This window comes from Cyanistes caeruleus, chromosome 8 (assembly GCF_971803275.1).
Source record: "Cyanistes caeruleus chromosome 8, bCyaCae1.hap1.1, whole genome shotgun sequence".
Classification (NCBI taxonomy): domain Eukaryota; kingdom Metazoa; phylum Chordata; class Aves; order Passeriformes; family Paridae; genus Cyanistes; species Cyanistes caeruleus.
The window spans coordinates 35,727,985-35,742,924 of record NC_141708.1 but is presented as its reverse complement, the minus strand read 5'-3'; the positions used below and the strand labels follow the sequence as shown (position 1 = coordinate 35,742,924).

Below are 14,940 nucleotides of genomic sequence, written 5' to 3'. Positions count from 1 at the left end.
TGACTCAGGAAGCTTTCATTACTTTAATACCTGAAGCTTCAGCTGGTTTTGTTGGAGATAAGCCCTGGCTGTCATGACAGTAGGACTGTCCTTATTTAGGGATGTTCAGAGTCTCAAACATCATGGAAAGGCATTGGTGAAATTCTTATCACAGCCTTTATTATCATGTTGCTGCAAAAAAGCTGTCTGTATCCACATTTTATTAGGGGGAAAAAAAGATTTAGTTATTAGAAGTGCTGCTTTCATGCACCTTTAAGGAACTGAGGTGAATTCAGGGAGTGAGAGAAATTCCAAGGCTGCTCTTTGGCTGGAATACAGGGGCCCTGATGGGATAATAAAGAGCTTCCAATTTCAGGCACAGCAAACAGGGAAGTCGTTGATGTAAATACAGTCACAAGAGATGGGGACAAAGAGGAGATGTCTCTAAGCTTGGAGCTGAGCAGAAACATGCAAGATCTCTAATATGTAGGTTGGTTGGGGTGCTTTTTTAGCCCTTTGTTGTGACTGAAATATTTCTCTGGGTTTCTCTGCGAAGCAAAAAGCTTTTTTTTTTCCAGCACTGATCTCATCCCACTGGGATGAGAAGGAGCAGCACAGCCTTGAGGTCCATCACCTATGGCATGAGGGTTCCTGCTCAGGTAGGGAAGGTGTCCTGGGATCTCTTTTTTTTTCTCCATCCCACCTGCCTCTCCTTCCTGAAGAGCTGTAAATTGAGGATAAAACCAAGTTCTAAACTGTGGTGCATGTAATTGTTAACAGAGGCAATTACAGCAGGAACAGCGTGGACTGCAAATAATGAATGTGGATTTTTCCCTCTCCCTGATGGGAAATCCAGTGTTTTGTGCCAGGCAGACTGTTGGGAACACTTCTAGGGGTGAAGAGTGAGCTCTGTGAAGTTAATAGAGTGTTGTGCTGCAGGGGCTGTGGCTGTGTGTTTGTTAAGCTGGTGGGATTCAGGTTGTTCAGTACCAATGCAGATTTTCTAAATGACTATTAAAATTAGAAGCTGAAAAAGCAGGTGATTCTCTAAATGAACTTCTCCCTCAGAGGCAATCCTGAAAAAAAAAATGAGGAAGATAGCATTTTATTAGATGTCACAAGAGGCTGCAGCTTGCATTTCCCCTTTTCACACAGCTGAAAACTGGAACATTGTGTCCCGAGGCTTGGGAATCTCCTGCTTCTCTCTTCACCATTTTCACCACACAAGAGAAGGGGGTATGTTTTCATTTGTAGGCAGCCAGGTAGGACTGAGTTGAGAACTTCAATAAAACCTTTTGATTGCTGGTTGCTCTGAGCTTGCAAATCAGTTTATTTCTGCCTGCTCTTCCAGAAGAAAACCGTAAAGCGAAAGCCTGGCTCGCTGCTGTCCAAGTGGGAGTGAAACTGTGAGCTTATAACTCTTGTTATGAGTGCATATTATGTTATTGGCTTTTTGCAAATATTATAATGAATGTTATGTATAAGGTTAGAAAATTTTGTTGTACTAATATAGTTTATTTTATTTCTGTTATTGATGAAATTTAGAAATAGTTGTATAATGCAGATACATGTTAGGTTATAACATGATATTAAAGCACAAACTACTTCTTGTTTATATAACCCAGAGACTGAAAAGACAGTCAGAGACCTCCCTGCATTCTTAAAATTATCTTGTCCTCCAAGATCTCCAAGAGAAGGATTTATTGCATCCTTATTGGAGGGTGGAAAACCCAGAGGCACCATGAAGATGGATCTATTGGGAAGGGGGCAAGGTAAAAACTGAACCAAAGGAGCCTCAAAAACTTAAGAAGAATGTCTGAATATGTATGGGAATTTATGGATATGTAGTAGGGTTCTGTTTTTAAGGGACAATCCTTTGTCAGTAAGGTGTGCTCTCTTGGCTGAATGCAGAGACACCCAGCCCTATTTATGTACTTTATTCTTATCTCTAAATTGTCTTTTTATTAAACTTTTAAATTCTATTAAAAAATACATGAACCTCGTTTTTCACACTCTTTACGTGCTCTAAAGCTCGGTGGTGAACGTGCCAGAGCACTGAGAACAACTTGTAAGCAAAGCTGGGGAAATTGCCATGTGTATATGTGGTGTTGCTCAGGGAGATATTTAATGTGTGCTGTCACTCAGGGAGGTTTGCTGCCTGCCACAACCTTTGGAGTAAAATCCAGGCTCTTTCCCCTCTCCTTTCATGCTGTGAAAAAAGAGGTTTGCATATTTTTATATAGAATTAAAAAATTTAAAAAGAGATTTAGGAGATAAGAATAAAGTAAAGTATACAGATGTGGCCGGGTGTCTCTGCATTCAGCCAAGAGAGCACACCTCACTGACAAAGGATTGTCCCTTAAAAACAGAACCTTACTACATATCCATAAATTCTGATGTATATTCAGACATTCTTCTTAAGTTTTTGATGCTCCTTTGTTCAGTTTTTACCTTGCCCCCTTCCCAATAGATCCATCTTCATGGTGCCTCTGGGTTTTCCACCCTCCAATAAGGATGTAATAAATCCTTCTCTTGGAGATCTTGGAGGACAAGATAATTTTAAGAATGCAGGGGGGTCTCTTGACTGTCTTTTCAGTCCCTGGGTTATATAAACAAAAAGTAGTTTGTGCTTTAATACCATGTTATAACCTAACATATATCTGTATTATACCACTATTTCTAAATTTCATCAATAACAGAAATAAAAGAAACTGTATCAGTACAACAAAGTTTTCTAACCTTATACATAACATTCATTATAATATTTGTGAAAATCCAATAACATAATATGCACTTATACCAGTGCTGTTGATATCCCTCTGGCACAGATGAAGGGCACTGTTGGAAGTGTGATCCCCCAGCCTGGGAGCTGCTGGCTTTAGGGAAATCACATAGCAGATCCCTGGGGGAAAGGAAGGGCAGGAGTGTGTTTACTTTTCCTCTGATTAAAGACAGAAATGATCTCATCGTGGAGCATATGCATTTTTCTTACTCACTGATACTGTGAACATGAATTTTTCACTAAAGGGGACACATTATTTCTTGGGAAGAGGGATTAGAAATCTTCTACTCCTTTGCTGCCTCCCAAGTGATTTGTTTTGTGTGTGTGGTCTCCAAAACGTGTATGCATTTATCAGTTTTACTCATTTATCAGTGTCCCGCCGTTCTCCCTGGGTGTTCATAAAATGGAACATATAACAGGATATTGGATAATTACACTCAGCAGAATATGCCTGTGTGTAATAAACAACCAAGTTTAAATTGGAAAATACACTTTTGTGTTTTGGCTGCAGCTGAAGGCTGATTTTTTAGATGAGTTTATTGAAATAACTCCCAGTCCAAATGTTGACCTTCATTTAAACTTCATTTCACCCCTCCCCTTCCTGTAGCACTGGGCTGTGGCTGCAGTAGGGCTGAGAAGCTGCATTCTCATTTTCCTTCCCTCTAACTGCTCGAGAGGTGCCGAGCTCTGTGGTTGGAGTGTGAACACTCACAACATCTGCAACAAAAGCTTCAGTCCTAAAAATTCAGTGTGTCATTTAGGTACTGTCTGTGGTGGAGCTGCCAGTTTGGGCAGGAGTGCATATTGCTCTGAGCTTCAGAAATGGAGCCAAATCCTGATGTGAAAGAATGTTGGTGTGCTTCAAAAAATTTACAGGAACGAGTGGTGTGCAGGGGTGGGAAACCTCCACTTCCCAGTTTTGTGTTTGTGAAAGTGTTGTTGTTCCGTAAACATAAACTCTTACCTGCTGGCACTTAGTGGAAACAGAGATGTAGCTCAAATAAATATCAAGTGTTAATACAGAAGGAATTACTTGCAGAGTAGTTTGTTGCTACACAGGAAGGAGCAGTCGATGCTGTTATAAATGAAATTAGAATTTTGACAGCTAGGTCCCTTGAGTTAACAGCAGTTTAATTAAAAATGAATACAATTTAGTAAATTGAATTGTAATTTGGTATAAAAGAATGCAGTTTAGTAAAAGAATGCAGTTTAGTAAAAGAATGCAGTTTAGTAAAAGAATACAATTTAATAAAAGAATACAATTTAGCAAAAAATACAATTTATATATATAATCTGCCAGTAATTATGATTAAAGCACAAGCAAAACCCACCAGGGTATGGAGGGGGTTCCCCACCCTGTCTCACGTAAAAAAACAAAGCACTTCAAGATAAACTTATATACTGTATGCTTATACATATATTCATTAATGTTTCCTGTAAGTTTCCTCCTATTTCTGATTTTTCTGACTTTCTGTCACTATTCTTCATGGCCCATGCCTCACTTGTTGTCAGGGGGTCTTCAGTCTTCTTTTGGTGGTGTTTTGGCAAAGGCTTCTCCTCTTCCTCATTGTCCTTTGGCTAACCTTACAGGTTTGCATGTGTGTACTAAGTGTTATGTAACTCTAGTAATTAGTCTTACATTTAATGAATTTTAGGCCCAATGCCTAAAGTCGTTCTAATTTTGTCCATTCAAGGCCATTTTCATCTTGGGACATCACTTATCTTCCAGACTACATCCTGTACCTCAATTTTAACATGTAATACCTGTGAAGGGGTGCATCTGCCTCATAACACTGATTCTTTTGATTGCTTCTAATAATAACTTTAATAACAGTTACAATTTAGTTAGCACTAATCAATTCTATTTATTACAGTGTGATCCTGTGGTGTTGCCATGCTCTGCCTGGAGCTGAGCTCATGGTCTGGGACACACACAGCTCCTTCCCTGCCCAGGGAATTCCGGTGTAAGTCTCGGGCACTCCTTAGTGGAACAGCATCTGTAGGAATAGTAATGCTTGTTTAAACCTCTTGTTGGAAAAATGTGATTCTCAGGGAGCATGAGTGTTGAAAAATCTCCAAGAGCTTTCCTTTTCAGTATAAAGATTGTGGTGTCTAAGGTTTATTTTTCTAATGAAAATCCCTGTTTGTGTTTCAGAACTAAAGTGCTTTGTCCACCCATCCCAGTTTCTGGATGTAGTTAAAACCACTCTTATTTCTCAAGCTTGACTATTTTATTTTTTTTCAAGGACAAGATATATGTTGGAACAAGGAGGGGGGGGGTGGAAATCCCACGTCTTTAATGTGGTCTGTGTAATTAGTTCCAGCCAGTACACTGGATAGATGATGTTCCATTGACAGGTACTCCAGACTAAAAAAGAATGAATTCTTAGAACAATCACAAGGATTCTGTTCTGCAGCAATAGCTACAGTAGAAGCATTTAGCAGAGTGATTTCTGCAGGAGTAACTCAGTTTTAATGCAAATCTGTCATGCACATAAGGAAATAACATCTCCTTCACGGGAAGAATTATTTGTTTAGCGAGATGAGTGAGTGCAGGGGATCTTGAAGGGTTAATAATTCCAGGTTAATTTTTCCACATCCACCTATGCCATACAAATACAGAAACTGCTTCTGTGTGAAGAATTTCTGCATCCTTCTGGGTTGGGTGAGTTGTTGCAGTCCCGAGTCGCCCGACTGCTTTGTCAACACTCTCTTCTATTTGCTCATTCCCTGCTGCTCTGTGGATTTTGCTCTTAGAGCTACGTAGTTCTTCTGGGAGAGAATTTCCAAACAGATCGACAAGGAGCTGGGATTCCTTGTGGCTTAGCAGGAGAGCCATCATTATCATCATCATCATCATGATGCAGCCAGGGAATCTCCGGGTTCCCTGTGGGTACCTTCTGCTGCTGATGCTCTGCTCAATAACCTTGAGGCTCCTGAGGCAAGGTTGTCACAAACTTAATTCCCCATTGTCCCCATTGGGTTCTTGGGGTCTCTAAGACACCCCCCCTTTTAAAATAATGTCAAAAGAGAGGATTGCACTTTCTGGGCACGCTGGAGTTGCAGAATTTGCAGTAGTGAGAGCCTTGCTGACGAGTAGCTTTGCCTTCTTTAAAAGAGGGATTTGCATATGGGATGAGGAGGCTGGAGCAGATGCTGTCAGCCTGGTTGGTTTGATCAATGAATTCAGAAACAATTCCATTGGAGTTCCTGTCCCGGAGCATTAATTGTCTTGGGTGGGAGCTGTGGAGAAGGGAGGTGTTTAATTTCGAGGATTTGCTTCCCTGCAAACTGGAAATCCCTTCGTTTGTATTCACAGCAGCCACGGAGCACTCTTCACTTTGAGTCAGAGCCACTGGGCTGGTTAAAGCCATTATTAGATGTAGGGATTTCCCCAAACAGCCATTTTTGACTGTTCTCTCTCCTTTCAAAGCCACTCAAACGTTTTGACCTGTAGGCAGTGCAAGAGAAAAAAAAGGTCACTGATAATTAGATTATTGCCCATCTCTATGTTAACATGGCTTTCTCTGTTGGCTGTGCATTATTGATGATGTGTAGCAGAGATTAAATTATTTTTCTGTAACTCTCTGCTGAGCTGGCAGCTCAGTACTTCAGCCCTGTTCTCTGCTGATGAAATATGATGGTGTGTGATTTAAGACTGCCTGAAACACAAATCTGAGTGTCAGAGAGCTTGCAGGAATCAATCAGTATCACTAGCAAATTACAGCATCTGCACTGAGCAATTACTTCAGAAGTGTCACAGTTAGTGTGAGACTGTTTTCTAACTAACTTGTACAGAATATATTGAGATTTTAGTTCAGTTTCTCTGTGTGTTTCTCAATTTCTGGGTGTTTTGAATACCAGCCTAGGTCTTGGTGACTCTGCCAAGCCCAGCTATGTTCACACTCAGCTCTGGAGGGTTCTCACCATCAATATTTGTGTGGTTTTCCACTGGCTCTGCTACTGGAGCTGTAGCAAAAAGCTGCTGGCCAGAGCTTTGTATTTGTTGTTTCCAGGTTGAAGTTTATCAAAATTTCTTACCAGGTTTGGCTTTAATGGTGTTTCTCTCAGCGTGTGGCAGAAGAAACACGTCCTTGGCTCGTCCTGCAAGCCCTGAAAAGTGTTCTACACTTATTTTGAGCTCAGTGTGAGTTTGGAGCCTTTAAACACCATTCCTCCAGAAATTTGGCATCTAAAAAGCAGCTGGGGGCACCTGTCACGTTTTGTATCCCAAAGTAAAACCCCCCTTGTGGAAATGGAACAGCACTGAAGGCTTCATTGGGGTGACATTTAGGGGGGAATGTTTAGGACAGTCAGTGTGCAGACTGGTGATGGTAACAAATGGTTTCAGCTCTGGTGGCTCACTCAGCACTGGATTTCAAAGGATTCCACTCCAGTTATTTTGAGCTGTGCATGGATTTGAGGTGTGTTCCCTACTGGCAAGGTGTGGTGTGAAACACAGCTGTTTTGCATTTCCTGCCCTTTGAACAGCAGGGACTTGGTCTGGAGGAGGAGGAGAACACTGTGGCATTAATTTTGGGTGCTTTTAACCATAAACTTGGGGGAAAAAGCAAGCTCAAGGTGGTGCTTCTCTGCTGTTGCAGTGCTTAGGATTTTGATCTGCTCATTCAGCATCGAGAAACCTTCTCCTGCCTAAAGGAGGGCTTAAATTAGACATTGACAGAAAATGTGTGCATGTTTCTGAGGAAAGCGGAATTTGGCTGACAGCTTGAGTTTATTACAAAGTGATATTGGGACTCATAAAAAAAAAAAAAGATTTTGTCTGTGTGTCTTATGTGCTGATGTATTGCCTGGTGTCTAGGGTGAGTTTAACTCCTCCCATCTCCCTGAATTAATTAGTGGAGCTTTTCCTGAATTTGAGTGTTTATAATTTATTAGTTTTCTCTAAGCAATGAGAATACAAAGGTCTGACCCAGCCTTGTGGCGATTTCCACCTGGAAGTTAAAAGTTGCTAAATTAAAGTAAAATTAGAAGATCTACGTGAGAAACTCTCCATTCATGGAGAAGAGAATACTTCTAAATCTTTAATACAGTATTTGAAGGTTTGTTTTTTCTTAGCTGTTTTAAATTGTAGTTTAAAGGCTTCAACCACCAGTTTTGGTGATCCTTACAAGGCTCTCACAGGGGAGCAAGGGTGGATGCAAAGATCTGCTGGCAAGTGCTGTGGTGTTTAATTAGGGTAAGTTCCACCAGTGCTGGCCTTAATTTCTGTTTAGAATTAATTTCTGTTTAGAATTAAACCCCAAATGCAAGCAGGGGTGGTTTCTCATCTTTCAGTTGCAAGCAGGAAAAGCAGCAGCTGTGTGGCAGCACATTGTATTGATTCCCTTATCTAGCTGATAACAGCCTGCAGGAAAAAGGAAAAGTGAATGAGCTTGAGTAAACCAGAGGACATCAGAGCCCCACCATGGGCAGGAGCTGGGAGTCAGGCCCTGCCACTGGCAGCATGGTCTGGGGTCTCCTTAATTCAGATAGTAAAATAAGGGACATTTTTATAGCAACAGCACCTTGTGATTTATCCAGTCTGCTTTTGTTAGCATCCTCTGCTCCAGGGAAGCTTCCTCCCCAAAGCTTCTTTGGAGGGAGAACGCTGTGCAGGCACTTCAGTGTGAGATGGATGGTGCCTGCTGGCAGCAGAGACTCAGAGAGGGATGCAGCAGTGCCAAGGCTTAGTCCTGTTCAAAATGCAGTCCCAAGAGGGGAGGTGAGGTGTCGGTTCCTCGGATTTCCTGTTGGCTGCAGTGTTGGGCAAGATTCTGTGTCACACTTGCTTAAGCTCACAGAGCTCCAAGGTGTCCTGAAAATTAGTGTGAAGGGCTGTGGGTTGTGTAAAGATCAAAATGATGCTGACATACCAGGTGTGGTAATAAAGGTGCCAAAGGAGGAGCAGTTCCCACAGGCAGAGTTTGGTGGGGTTTGCAGAGTCTGAGGTTTTGGATGTAACATTTGGGAAGGGTGTAAAACGTTGCCACACGAGGCCAGCGCTGCCCACAGCAGCATTAGCCAAGAGCTGTGGTTTCTCCAGACGATGGAGGAGTTGCTGGTTTCTTAACCTGGGAGCAGTATGGGCTAAAAGCAGGACTTGGGCTGGAGGCAGTGAGAGTCTGGTTGTGATCCTGACATGCCTTGCTGTTCCCTGTGGCAAACAGCGTTCCTGTAAAATAAACCTGTCGAGAGTCAGCTTGCTTCAGGAAATGCTTCCCTGCAGCACTTCATGTTCAGTGCTCTGAGCCTTTGGGAGAGACCAAGCCCATCTCGTCCTCCTTGTCCTGCAGTGTAGCAGCTGGATTTATTTTCCACAATGCAAGACTTCTGTGCTTGAAAAAAACAAAACAAAACCCCAGGGAATTTCAGCTTGTTCATAGATAAGGTCTGAACACATGTGCCTTCAGGTGGAATTGAAGAATTTCTGTGTCTCTCAGAATTTCTGTATCTCTCAGAATTTCTGTATCTCTATCTTGCCAAGACAAAAAATCCATGAGGTTCAGTTTCTAGAACTGTTATTAAATAACTAATTTTTACAAAAGAAAGCCCAAGGTCTGGCTTGTTAACAGCTTGTGCATCTCCACTCACTGATGTGCAGACCACTGTAATATAGAGAGGCTTTTCAGAGGCATCTCTTGACAGGATCCACAGCTCTTCGAAGGGATTTGTCAGTTCAATGCCAAGCTGGGAAGAATTTGGGTTGTTTGAGTGGCCTTAGCCATGGGCTGGGTGAGCAGAGCTCCTGGGCTGGCACAGGCTCCTCGTGCTCCCCCAGAGCCAACAGCGCTGGCAGAAATTCCCTTGAGCATTTTGGATGAGATCTCCCCAGGGCCTGGCTTTGTCCTTGCCCAGAAATAAAACCAGGGGTGGGCATTCATTTTAATTTTTATCATCACAAGGCAGGTAAAGCTAAATGGAAAATATTGACTGTCAAAATCTGAAGTCAGGCTTTGAATATTTTGTGATAAGGTTGCCTAAAGACCGATTTGTTTTCTGCATGTTGTCTTTATCAGACCTGATTCTTGATGGAAAATAAACATAAATAGTTTTTTCTTCTTTATCACTTCCATGGAAGTGACATCAGCTCTCCAGTATTTCACAGGATATTCTGATTTGGAAGGCACCCACAAGGATCATCAGTCCAGATTTCTTTTTGAAGCTTCAAAAGTACCTGTTGGTGAGGTTTTTTGCCCACATTTACTGGATTTTTATGTCTATTTATTATTAAATAGCTGGTTAGCAGCAGCTTTACATTTCTTAACCTAAATGCTATGAATAATGTGTTTGGAGTATTGATCTATTGAGTACCCTACATTTGACTTGGAGATTTATATTTCAACTTCAGTTAGAAGAAGTCATAAAAATGTCTTCTTTACAATTCTCTTTGGTTTAAATAAATCAGAAAGTATGTGGAATACATAGCAATTGACATGCTGTGTGTTTTCAGAGATAAACTGGGAGTTAGGATTATGGGTGTACCTAAGTGCAGGGAAACCCTATTGCTGCATATGAGTGGCATTTCAGGGAAATGAAGTAGAAATGGTGAATGTATTTAAAGCTGACTTTTCTTAATGAGTTTTCCTGCCTGGTGGCTTGACTTACTGAAGCTCAATATTCTTGAAATGGCCTGGATTTGAAGTTGCCCTTTCCCCAAACTGATTTTTGTTGCGCTGTTGCTAAACCCAGCTAGAAAGAATAGGGAAAGAGATTTTGCCAGGCTTGATTAAATTCAGTAAAAACTTTCACTTTTTCCTTTGTTAAAAGTGGGTAGAACTTACCTTTCTGCTCTTGAGTGTTTAAATCTGAGATCTCCTTGACCCAAGCATCAATTGCTGCTCCCAAACTCCTGCACTGAAGCTTTATCCCTTTCTATGCTTTTAATTCTGGAACATTTTCCTTTTTATCATGCTTGTCATGCCTTTGAGGGCACCTGAGTTCATGTGGGGTTGGAGTTTTTTCCTTTTTCCAGATATATCCCAAGCATTGGGGCTGGGGAGAAAAGATGGGGTGAAGAAATAATGATGATAATAATAATATGAAAGTTACTTTTTTGTCAGAGCTTTAGTGACCAAACTCCCCTCCCTTTCCCAAATGCAGGCTGAGGATTGCTGTGACATTCCTCAGGGGTACAGGGCTTCCAGGGAAAATCCCCAAAGCCTTGATAATGCCATGATCACACCTGAACAGGCTGATCCCCACACCAGGTTCTGCCTTTCTTTCCACAAGGTTTGCTCTTTTCCCTTCTGGCTGCTGAAAAATTCCTCCCTTAGAGTTCAAATGGTGATTAAGAGTGTTTTTTCCCCCAGAATTTTGAGTTGCTTAGAGTACTCTGTGCCCAGTCACTCTGTGGAACAAATTGCATGGAAATAACACAGATCATAACTGGTTTAAGTGATTTACCTTGGCATTATCAGGTGGCAGTTGTGTTGTGGTGCTCTCTGGAAAGGTTGTGGATAGCTCAGTGATGAGGTGAAGTGAGTGGGCAAATGCAGGTTAAATGGTCTGTGATATCTGTTTCCTAAACTCTGATTTTATTCAACAGCTAAAACAGGGCGGGGGGGGGAAGGAGGAACAGGAGGAGGATCCTTTCCTAAAGCAGCACTGAAAATCCTACATCCACAAGCAGAATTAGTGAGGTTTTTCTCAACAAATATCTGAAGCTACACCTGAAACAATCAGTTTGCAAGGTGGCAAAGCGATTTGAGCTGGGTTTCTGTGAGCCTGAATGCTCCTCTCTCACCCTCTGAGGCTTTTGCCTGGGAAAGTCCTTGTGGAAACCCTTCCCTCGTGTCCTTGGGTGGAGTGCAGGCTTGGCAGGGGGATTCCAAATGTTGAACAGAAAAATTGCTCTGAAATATTTATCCAGTAATTGCGCTGAACAGCTTTTGCTCTCCAATTTAATCAAGTATTTTATCACCACTTCGGGCTGCAGGTAATAGACATAGCGGAATGTTTTGGATCTCACCCCTCTTGCATTATTCATGGTCCGTTGTCTCTCTGTTCTCAGCTTGCCAGATGAATTACTTGTGTTTCCAATAGTTAGGCTTGATTTATTCCTTTTTTCAGCCTGTGTAATGCTTAAACAATTCCCAGGCAGATTTGGAAAATAACTTCTTGAAGAGACACAAAGTTTAGGATGGCATTGATCTGGCATGCACTGAGGCATCAAACTGACCCCATCTGTTTGAGGGCAGAGCTCACCAAGAGAGACTCATATTTGAAGACTGTAAGTTGTCTCTTCCACAAACCACTTTTTTTTTTTTTTCCATTTCTGGCAATATTAAAAAAAAACCCAGTTCCTTTTAATCTTGCCCTGATGACTTGTCTAAACTTTGATACTGCAAGGCTGTTGAATGTCAGAAGTTATAGACTTGGATTTTTGGCAGCAGAACTGAAATATTGGAGGGTTTGACTGAAGTTAACAGTGTATCCTTGCACTGTGGGGAGTAGGATGGCCAAGGGGGATATGAGGAGCTTGGGGGAATAAACTCAGAACTGGTAGCATTGGGAATTCACCCTTAGTATAAAAGGGAAGTTTGTTTTGCAGGGGTCCCAACAGAAATAAAAATGGTGTTTTGGAGCTGGAGAGTGTGTTCTGACCTGTGTGCTTCCCACTTTGAGCTGGACAATCTATTTGTGCTTTTGATGTCTGTGTCAGACCCTTCCTAAGGAGGAATAAAGTTTATTAGACTGGAGGAAGAGTGCTGCCTATGTGGAGGTACATGGATAAATCACTCCTTGTGTACCTGAACTACCTCTTTTGGTTCTTTCCTACATGAAATCTTTCATTTGAAAGGACTGAGTGAGTACTTTGAGTGCTGTGCAGAGGATAAAGCAGCAACCACTTGAGAAAGGACACAGCCAGTTTGCATCACTTGTTCCTTAAATAGGAAAAAAAACCAGTTTTCAATTCAGAGTTCAGTCTTGAGCAGCTCCTCATGCCGGAGGATGAAGAGTGTGTGTGTGTTGCCTCTGCTGGGGAGTTGTTCTGCAGGGTCTGGTCTGTTATTCCTCTCTTTTGGCAAGTCCTTGTAAATAGTTTCGTGATTAATCGAGCTCTTGCTGTACACTACAAAGCAGTGATCTCATGGATAAACTTGCTTAGAAAGCCCTTTCTCATCTATTGTAGCAAATTTAGCCAGGCATTTGAAACACTTCATTTTTTTAATTGTTTCTCTGCCAGAAATATTTTAACTGCATTAGAGATCTTTGTATGAGCCAGTGATAACTTTTCTTATGAACTCTGAGCCAAGAAGCTGCTGAAGGGTTGCACAGTTCAGTAAAATGTTTTTCCTGGCCTTGCTGCTGTAAGGAAATGGAAGTTTCCCTAGATTGTGCTAAAGAGCAAGAAGTGATTAAATGCAGGGAGCAAGGATATCTGGGGAGGGTGGATGCTGGGGAAGCCTGTCAGGGGCACCACACAGTGCTCAGTACTGGGGTTTGGAACACCCCTGTGAGCTCCCCTAGGCTGGTAACACAGTACAGGTGACTGCAAACTTGGGACAGTGGAAGCAGGTTTTGGTTTCCTTCCCCTGGTAAATTGGACTTACAGTTGTAAAATGTTAAAATACAGTTGGTAACTGGGAAGAGGGAGAACTTAACATGAATAAAATAACTGGGAAAAGGAGGTTTTTCCCTTGCTGAGCCATGTGTGAATGTGCCAGTGGAAGAGGAATGCTGAAGTGGCTTACTTGAGATCCATTGCCTGTTCCCAAAGGATGGGTTCTGGGCTCCTTTGCTGCACGCTTTCACTCACATGTGCTCTGGGTAAGGGGATGGGGCTGACACCTCCATGTCTTCTTGTGACCCATTGAAAATATCCTGAAGCATAAGGAATGCTAAGGATCAAGTGAATATCTTTAGGGCCGTACAGAAACAGATTTCCAGTCTGTGGCTGGCATTTAGTGACTGAAAAATTCATTTGGTATTCAGTTTTGATCCTTGTCTCTTGTATTCACTTTCTACTACCAAATCTGGTGGTGTGAATCTGCTTCTGAGTTTTCTGAGAACCTGTGAGTTTGCTCCTGAGAACTGCAGCTGAGCCATTCCTTCTTTCTCTCCCAGGAATGCAGTTTGTTTGCCCTGTGCAGCTCTTAAATGTGTCATTCTTTAAGCTGATGACTAGCAGAGGCACGATTCAGTAAAATTTTAACCCCAAGCTGGTAGTCTTTGACAAAACCTTTCATTTTAACCCTGTAACTCTTTCCCAGTCCTACAGTTACAAAGAGCAGGCTTTAGCTTCTCTATTTTTCTCTGGAAAGATGATGTTGGAGGAGTGACTGATGTGCTTCTGTTAGTGGGATGTGCTGTATGCGGTGCCACCAGCTGTGTTTTGAAGATGCTGAGATCAGGAGTGTGGTGGGGGGACCTGGTCAGCAGGGCAAGGGGAGCCTCTGCTGTCCATGAGGAATTCCCAGATGGCTGCTGACAGCTGAGGAAACAGCTGCAAATGTAACCCAAGAGCTTGCCTGATCTGTGACACAGCCCAAATACAGACATCCATAGCCAAGTGCATGCATCCATTGTATTTTAGGATTGCTATTGTTATAAATGCATATCGTATTATTGGCTTTTTGCAAATATTATAATGAATGTTATATGTATAAGATTAGAAAATTTTGTTGTGTTAATATAGTTTCCTTTATTTCTGTTATTGATGAAACTTAGAAATGGTGGTATAATGCATATATGTTAGGTTATAACAAGATACTAAAGCACAAACTACTTTTTTGTTTATATAACCCAGAGACTAAAAAAGGAAATAGTCAGAGACCCTCTTCCATCCTAAGATTGTCTTGTCCAGGTGAAGACAAGCAGTCCTCCAAGCCCTCCAAAGGAAAAATTTATGGCACCCGTTATCAAAGGACATGAAACCTAGTGGTGCCTAGAAGATTGATCTATTGGGAAGGGGGGCAAGGAAAAACTAAACAGAGGAACACCAAAAATCCTGAGAAAAGTGTCTGAATATGTATGGGAATTTATGGATATGTAGTAGGGTTCTGTTTTTAAGGGACAATCCTTTGTTAGTAAGGTGTGCTCTCTTGGCTGAATGCAAAGACTGTACCTGTATACTTTTTTATCTCCTAATTGTCTTTTTATTAAACTTTTAAATTCTATATAAAAACCTCATTTTATGTATGTAATTCTATATGTAAACCTCATTTTTCACACTG

At 41.7% G+C, this 14,940-nt stretch overlaps 1 protein-coding gene and 1 long non-coding RNA gene across 3 annotated transcripts in view; both read left to right on the top strand.

Annotated features, from left to right (window-relative positions):
* The window catches only part of MCU (mitochondrial calcium uniporter), a 77,485-nt gene that overhangs the window by 33,955 nt on the left and 28,590 nt on the right, over window positions 1–14,940 (top strand). The window lies entirely within an intron of this gene.
* LOC147652005 (uncharacterized) lies at window positions 2,202–7,506 on the top strand. The gene is made up of 2 exons (XR_015289908.1): window positions 2,202–3,973; window positions 4,029–7,506. It is a non-coding gene; the product is annotated as an uncharacterized LOC147652005 (long non-coding RNA).